Genomic DNA, 9562 nt, shown 5'->3' on the forward strand with positions numbered 1-9562 from the left:
ATTGAAACTAATGGAATTACACCAGTGTGAGTGAGTTCAGAATTAGTTATGCATGTATGTGTGGGTATGTCTACCCTACAATTAAACACATGTGGCTGGCCCATACCAGCTGACTCAGGCTAAGGGTCTGTTTAATTGCAATGTAGACATTCTCACCCAAGCTCTGGGACCCTCCCATCTCTCAGGGTCCTAAAGCCCGGGCTCCAGCTATTCTTGCACACTGATTCCCTACTTAGCCTCATCCCCGGCTTTAAGAGAGAAGAATAGGTGTAGTAATTTACCACATTACATTGATAAGAAAAGCAGCTTTCACTAGGCAAAGTTTGCCTGTCTGTTACAGTGCCTCCAGGAGCACTAAAGGCAAATTCTGAATATTTACTACATTGTGGATAGCTCAGAAGAGATTAATAACTTTTACTAAAGTGAACAACAACAAACTTCTCTGTCTCCCAGGCAAAAAGGCTAATCCACTTTCTACTGATCAGGATATGTATTCAGTTTGCTTGGATGATCCTCTATGCATAACACTATGCTAAACTTTAGTGCGACACACTATTAATCTCTAGACTATCTTTTCTAGCATATTTGATAAGATACTTTTTTCAGAGTAGCAGCTGTGTTAGTCTGTATCCGCAAAAAGAACAGGAGTACTTGTGGCACCTTAGAAACTAACAAATTTATTAGAGCATAAGCTTTCGTGGACTACAGCCCACAGTTATGCATCCGAAGAAGTGGGCTGTAGTCCACGAAAGCTTATGCTCTAATAAATTTGTTAGTCTCTAAGGTGCCACAAGTACTCCTGTTCTTTTTGATAAGATACTGTCCACCCCGATTTACCTATTTATTTATTTGTCTGTTTGCAAGAAAGCAATTTTCCTCAGAGCCTCCTGAAATCCATTAACCGCCACTGCCGGACTATCAGAACTTTGCACTGACATGGGACAAAGGGCAACAGCCTATCCATATACTCAGTGGTACTTATGCACAGTGAAGGCAATGCTACATTTGTTGATGCTACGGTTGGGTATTACTGTAGTTATTACTATTGTCCTTAAGAGCATTCCAGAAATTGTGAAGTAGGTGCAAGTCCTATGGAAGATTATGGGCCAAAATTCTCCACAGGTAAAAATGATAGTGTAGGTTACAAGTCAGGTGTCAGCTTGTCAGACAAATGGGTGTAAGAAAAGGAGCATGATTTACCATTCAGTGGGTATGCAAAATGTATTTTATTTACCTGCATTATATGTATTACAGTTTACGTGGGACAAAAGGGTGTAGAACAAGTTAAACATTTAACAGGAAAGTGTAATGTAATGTAAGCCATGCCTGCTTGATGGGGCATGTTGTCCCCCTCTAGTGGTGGCTAGGCCAGCTAGAGGGGGACAAAGTGCTGCACCGAGCAGGCTTGGCTTACAGTAATATTAAGCAACCCTCCCTGTCCTTATTGTACATCCTTTTAATAGTTAATTTCCTGCTACATCACCCCACTCCTTTGATATATAGATTGCACTGATTTTGCATGCCCTCTGACTGACTAATTGGTGCCAATTATACTGTTGGACTACTTACACATGTTTTCTGATCACTGAACTCTAATATCACCCCAGAATCTGGCTTATTTTATTTAATGAGACTTATTTGGAATGCATCTGAGAGCTTGGGAGGAGAAGAAAAATGCTGATCTGGACTCTTGCTCTGTGTTTATGTGGATGTCACCTCTAGCAATGAGCTTGATTTTGATCATGCTTACACCATCGGTGATCTTCCAGAAAACACCATCCTGGCCACTATGGATGTAGAAGCCCTCTACACCAATATTCCACACAAAGATGGACTACAAACTATCAGGAACAGTATCCCCCGATAATGTAACAGCTAACCTGGTGGCTGAACTTTGTGACTTTGTCCTCACCCACAACTATTTCACATTTGGGGACAATATATACCTTCAAGTCAGCGGCACTGCTATGGGTACCTGCATGGCCCCACAGTATGCCAACATTTTTATGGCTGACTTAGAACAACGCTTCCTTAGCTCTAGTCCCCTAATGCCCCTACTCTACTTGTGCTACATGGATGAGATTTTCATCATCTGGACCCATGGAAAAGAAGCCCTTGAGGAATTCCACCATGATTTCAATAATTTCCATCCCACTATCAACCTCAGCCTAGATCAATCCACACGAGTGGTCCATTTCCTGGACACTACTATGCTAATAAGCAATGGTCACATAAATACCACCCTATACTGGAAACCTACTGACCGCTATACTTACCTAAATGCCTCCAGCTTCCATCCAGGACACACAACACGATCCATTGTCTACAGCCAAGCTCTAAGATACAACCACATTTGCTCCAATCCCTCAAATGGAGACAAACACCTACAAGATCTCTATCAAGCATTCTTAAAACTACAATACCCACCTGCCGAAGTGAAAAAACAAATTGACAGAGCCAGATGAGTACCCAGAAGTCACCTCCTACAAGACAGGCCCAACAAAGAAAATAACAGAACACTACTAGCTGTCACCTTCAGTCCCCAACTAAAACCTCTCCAGCTCATCATCAAAGATCTACAACCTATCCTGAAAGATGATCCCTCACTCTCACAGATCTTGGGAGACAGACCTGTCCTCGCTTACAGACAACCCCCCAACCTGAAGCAAATGCTTCACCAGCAACCACACATCACTGAACAAAAACACTGACCCAGGAACCTATCCTTGTAACAAAGCCCGATGCCAACTCTGTCCACATATCTATTCAAGTGACATCATCATAGGACCTAATCACATCAGCCACGCCATCAGGGGCTCGTTCACCTGCACATCTACCAATGTGATATATGCCATCATGTGCCGCAATGCCCCTCTGTCATGTACATTGGCCAAACCGGACAGTCTCTATGCAAAAGAATAAATGGACACAAATCTGATATCAGGAATCATAACATTCAAAAACCAGTAGGAGAACACTTTAACCTGTCTGGTCATTCAATGACAGACCTGTGGGTGGCAATTTTGCAACAGAAAAGCTTCAAAAACAGACTCCAATGAGAAACTGCTGATCTGGAATTGATATGCAAATTAGATACAATGAACTTAGGCTTGAATAGAGACTGGGAATGGCTGAGCCATTACAAACATTGAATCTATCTCCCCATGTAAGTATTCTCACACTTCTTATCAAACTGTCTGTACTGGGCTGTCTTGCTTATCACTTCAAAAGTTTTTTTCTCTTACTTAATTGGCCTCTCAGAGTTGATAAGACAACTCCCACCTTTTCATGCTCTCTGTATGTGTATATATATCTCCTCAATATATGTTCCTTTCTATGCATCCGAAGAAGTGGGCTGTAGCCCACGAAAGCTTATGCTCAGATAAATTTGTTAGTCTCTAAGGTGCTACAAGTACTCCTGTTCTTTTTGCTTACACCACAGTAAATCTGGAGTAGTTCCACTGAAGTCACACTACATAAAGCTGGTGTTAGTGAGATCAGAATCAGGCCCACAGTATCAACAATCTAGTTATTCTTCAAAGGAAACATAAGATGTATGCAAAGTGTATAAGGTGTGCATGGTGGATATAGCCAGCATCCCTTAGTGCAAAACCATCTTAGACAACTTTAGTGAGACTGCAGTTAATTGTGTGTGGTGATGATGTTGATGTGTGGAATTATTAATTGCTGCCTTCTGGAATGAGAGAATACATGCACACAATACTGCTTACTCACTCATGTGCTATGTGTTATGTGGTGCTGTATATACTCACAGTCACAATATGTGGCTTATTCAGAGATAAGAGATTTAGTCAGAAAAGTTCATTGATGCTACAAGTCTCAAAGCCAAAAATCCCCTCCAAAGCCAGAGATTTTCCACATTTTTGGTGTTGCTTAATTTTTCTTTGCATTGTTTTCTTCTTCTACACTTAAAGCCAAACTTTCTCCCATAGATATAAGTGTGAAAATTCCCATTGGCTTTAAGCTTTCAGCCACAGTGTGCATCACACCAAGCAAACATAATATTCCAGTGCTTGATTCAACACTGCACTACTCGGTGGAGTTACACAGTATAAAGCTGGTATAATGCAGAGGTGAATCAGGTCCCATAGGTTTATTCATTTCAGCTGCATGAAATCCTCCAGTCAGAGCCTCACATGGCAACTGTGAAAAGTGCCTTAAGGCAGATCTATTGTGGGCTTCTACTATAATTGTATCAGACACATGAAACTAAACCAGAATGTCAGGACTTGTGAACATCCCTAAACTGGGGCAAAATGTCTAGTATGGTAGAGTTTATTTTATGTATGCTTTCCTTAAGGAAAAGGCCTGTTAATGTGCTGCCTTTATTAGGTTAAGCAAGGGTTTTGCAGTACATGGTGGTTGGTCTGTAGTACACAGAAGGGGCTTTTATTCTACATGAAGTCAGACTAGATCATCTAATGGTCCCTGCTGGCCTTAAAAATCTCTGAATCTATTAACTTAATGACTTGATGCTGACTTTAATGCCACACTCAATTTTTGGTCTTTTTTGGTCTTCTGTCCAAACCTTCCCAGCAGACCACTGTCTGTGGTCTACTGCATCTCTGTTCCTTTCTAACTGCTTTTCTGGACACCCATAAATCCCCAAATTTCTGAAAGGCTGCAAAGCTCCCAAAACTCTAACTGCATCTCAGGAAGTCTCCGTGGACTCAGACCTGGCCACGACAATCCATGCATTCCTGAGCTCCACTCTTGATTATTGCATTGCATTATAGGCTCAACCATTGTTTTGCCACAAACCCAGAGTAAGGAGAAGTGCACTGTTGTGCTGCCCCAAAAGCAGTCTGGAAGGGTGACTGTGACTCCCTGGATCACAAATTTCCCTCTTGGCCCCCTGACTGCCTGGAGAGGGAGGTAACTGTGCCAGGTCTATACTTGGCATAGCGTCCCTTTGCCAACATGCTGGTACAGCTACATTCCCTGGCATGCTGGTACAAGGATTGCAGAATTTGGCCCGGTTAGCAAAATAACATCCTTGCCTAGATGGCAGAAACAAAGCATTAAAACAAGACTTTAGCAGAGCAGAGTTTTAAAACAAGACTTTATGTACATGCACCATACTGTGAGCTTTTATTATCTGACTGTGTCTAATGGCTGAGCTGCCAAAACTAGCAGCCAGGCTAGAATAAGTTATGAACAGTTGAAGAATTCTCTGTTCCTTGTATGACAACCCAAATTTTTCTGTCTATAAATGATGGTCCCAGGAGATAGCACTTGAAGATGAGGAACACAAGATGATGAGAAAAAACAGCATGAAGTTCGTGGCCTTTTGTTGGAATGATTTTTGTAGTCACAACAAAATAAAATCTGTAGTTTTTCAGATTAGTGACCTACTCCAGACCAGATGGCTACATTGTGCATTAAATATCCATGGCACACTAATATATATAAACTAGTTCTATATATATAGAAACTAATATATCTGAGGAATATATATATATATAATGCTTGGTGTATGGCATGAGTCCTCAGATATGTTAGTTTCTACTTGTATGCAGCTTTATAGTATATAATGTCCATAAGAGGTACTTCTTGTATCCAAATTGTATAGAAACATTCTATTTCCAATACAGATCTTCTTGAATATAGATGTGAGATTTGCAAATGCCTTCTTTTTTTAAAACCACAAAGACACTGTACATCCACATAGAAGATTTCTATTATCGCCCAGAAAACGGTAGTTTTCTCAAGGTGGTTGAAGTCAAGATAGGTTTGTTTGTTTTTTTCAAAATCACTGTTTTTACGCACCGTTGTGTATATAACCTCTTGGAAGTTTTAAAGTAAATGTTTCCTTACTGAAATTTGTTATCTTCCATTATGCACATGTGATACTGTTTAGTTTTTGGAGGTTGCTCTTGAGTACATCGATTGTGCAGGTTGCAACTATATTTTGGCAAAAGAGAGATAACTGAGTGAGTAGCAGAATAATCATCTTGAGAGATTTGTGCTATTTAATTTTTTCTTAAATAAAAATAGCATTGGAGCACCTGCCACAGGCCTACCACACTAGACAAGTTTGTTTGTTATTGCTGTTTGTTAAGTTAAGGGTCCAGTCCTGCTCCCAGTGGCAAAACAACCTTTGACTTCAATGGGAGTGGGAGTTGGCCTTAAATTACTACCTTGAGTTAAATAAGAGGAGTAATAGGATGAAAGAAGAGAGAAAGAATGAGAAATATAGTAGAGGAGCAGAGAAAGATGGAGACAGATAGAGTGGGTAGAAAAGAGGAAAATTGACAAAATAAAGAGAAGTATAGACCTGCTATAATTAGACCTTTGTAATTGACCGTTATGGGCTATGGTATCTTATAGAAGCTTGCAAGAGAAAAAGAATTGATCTAGCTGATCATTTTTGAGAGGTGGAATTTTGCCATGATAAGTGCTGAGGTCTCCTGTCCTCTTCAGTGTCCCTTTAGAAAATTTGTTAACTAAGGCCTGCTTCAGACACCTTCATGAACTCAGTCAAGCAATACATTTGTTTAATCACATATTGAAAACCACCACTTACAGTAAATCATGCCTGGCACCTGCCTTCATTGGTTAATGTAGAGTAGTCTATAGGCTACTTTAAATTATGGAGACTGCAATGATTCCATAACAACTGCAGTGCCAGCCAAGAATCAGGAAGAGGGCTGTGCACTCCTCCTGGGAAGGCCACCCTTGTCATGGCATACTCTCGGTCAGGGGGGATCCTTGGATGCTCCCTCTAAGCTGTTTTCTAGCCAGTTTGTGCTGCTGAGGCAGCTAGATCAAGAGCCTAGGTTTGGACTCATAGTAATGCCTTCAGTGACATTAGATGTCTGCTACTGCCAAAAAGGAAAATACCATTTTGGAATCATGAGCAGTAGCTGTGGATTTTCCTTTGAACAACAACCCAAGAAACTGCCTTCTTCCTGCAGAGGGTCCTTAATCAAGCATAATTTTATTGAAATCAATTAAAGGTTTTTCTCTGTAAGATTTGAGTGAGGATTTGGTGCAAGGAGAATAGTCATCATGTGATAACCCTACGCTGGCAGCTACAAGCAGAGACTTCCCTAGTGTGCACCAGATAGTCCTACTTTATTGAGTGCTTTTCTGTCATCCAACTGCCTAAATATCTGGAAGAAATAACATTTGAAGGGGAAATACTTTGAAAGATTTCCAGAAATTCATGATTGCCCTTACTTATCGAAGTGATGTACAGGCTTGGTGACAGATGACTCAGCCCTAGACATGGATAGCTGGGTTGCAGAAGTAGACACAAATGCCTTTCTCTGTTTCGGAGTGGCAAGAAGATGGTGCTCACGATCATTGTCACTTCAGGACTAGAATACTACGATGCGCTCTACCTCTATTCTACTAAGGAGTTTACCACCCTTGGAGGAGGACCAGTGCCCGGAGTTGCTCTGAGAGACACTTGAGTTTGGGTCTCAGCAGGTGAAAAAAGATACCATGCAGTTGGCCTCTTACCCTCACCTTGATGAACTCCTGGAGGAGCAGCAGTTGCCAGAGCCACTTGGCGAGACACTTACGGATACCTTGGCTTTGCTAATATAAACACATAGCATAGTGTACATACCATTTCTTACAAGAACAGCAACACCACCAAAACAAAATACTACTTGACATACACAATACTCCCCCTTGGGGAGGATGAGTTAAAGGAATGAACCATATGTGACAGAGGTTAGTCACATCACTTAATTTACTACAAGAAGGTGCTCAGATTACTAAAATCATGAGAGTGATATAAGAACCTGTATAGAATAGAATAGACCATATGGCCCTCAGACACTGGGTACTTTGAAGGTATATGGTGTTTTCTTTTAACTGTTTCACAGCCACAAGAGAGAATCCTGTGTGAAGGATCAGAGAGAAGGGGCACAGTTCAGGGCCCCAGGTTGGGCAAAGAGAGGAAGGAACAAAGGAGTGGAACTAATGTTTTAAACCTGTTTTTGAGAAGGATGAGAAGAGTTAATAATTACACTCCCCCCTCCAAAAATAATTATGGAAGAATTAATAAAAAATAGAAAACAGGGAAGGGCAATGAAACACTCATGGAAATGGAACTTTAACACATTTAGGTACTTTTCTGAATGAGGTGGACTTAGGTACCTACTTAGGCATATTCTTAGATCCTTAAAATCCTTACGGAATTATGTTCAGCAGCACTTATGTTAGAGGTCCTCTCAATGAGGCTACCTGTCTGAATAAGTACTACTGAATAGATGTTGCAGAATCAGACCCTAAGTAGTTATCAAAGCTACCAATTATTATTCAACATAAATATCCTATTAACTATAAATGCTAGGGTTACACTCCCTCATTTGTACACACTACATTTCTTAAGTGTGTTTAGACTACTGAAAGGGTGATCTTTTAAAAATAAATCACAGTTACATAAATAGGCAGTTTAGTGGCATGTCCTTTGCAGAGGCCCTGGGGCTTTACTAACTTGACCTTCATGAGGTTTTATGTGGAATGAAAGCTTGCATTTTGTATATTTTTATGTTAAAATGGGGATTGTTCATTTTCTTCCAGCTGATTTGTATAAGAGTTGCACTCTTACGAAATATAATGAACTGCATACGCTGCTTTCTGCACAAGTGCACTGGATGTACAGTATTTCCTGGGTAAAGCAGGAGCAGCTGGCAAATGTATACACCTCATGAGACCCATTTCTTGCTATCTTAGAGGCAGTCTGTTGCTTTTCCATAAAGAATCTAGCAATAAAAGCTATAATGCATTGTTTTATTCTTTGTAAAGAAAAATGCCTTTTATACTGGCTGGATTATCATGATGTCCTTTGAAATTTGCCACAGTAATTTTCTTTGTGCTTTGGAAAGTCACAGCAAGAATGAGCATAGTTAATGAACTGCTTTCAAAGAGTCTGAAACTTGGCTTAGCTAAAGCCTTTTCATGAATCCCTTAAATAATCAAGAGCATCAGTGGAAGAACAAGGTTGCACAGACAAAAGCCTATAGCTTGATTTAAATTTTACACTTTATACAAGTTAGGAAACTGACCCTTACATTTGATCTTTTAAGTAAGAGGATGGAGAAGAGAGGTTAGACTTACATTTTCTTTGTCTCTTGCTGTTTCACCTGCGTACAAGAAAGATGTTAGAAGTAGTGGCCACACTGCCAACATTTTATAAATGAGCGAAGCTGATTTACATGTTTCCACACTCTTCTTCTTGTGCTGCCATTGCTGTGTCTAGTCTTTGGCTTGAAGCTTCTGGGATTTGGCCTAGAGGGCCTCTATGACTATTTGTGTGCATAGCCCAGCAGATAGTCTCTCCACTTAATACTGAATCAGGAACATTATTGGCTCCATTCACAGAGGATTAAGCACCTATGTTTAATTGCTGTTAATAGGGACTGCTCATCTGATTCTCTCTTCATGTGCTTTATTCTGCAAGGCACTGAGCCCCATTGATTTAAATAGAAAGGGAGGATCTATGGTACTTCACAGGATCTAGGCGTATTTGCCAATAACGATTACTTCTGAGATTAGCTTAAAAAATACACAAGGACTTTACTTA

Source organism: Trachemys scripta, chromosome 3 (genome assembly GCF_013100865.1).
Source record: "Trachemys scripta elegans isolate TJP31775 chromosome 3, CAS_Tse_1.0, whole genome shotgun sequence".
In the NCBI taxonomy this organism is placed as follows: domain Eukaryota; kingdom Metazoa; phylum Chordata; order Testudines; family Emydidae; genus Trachemys; species Trachemys scripta.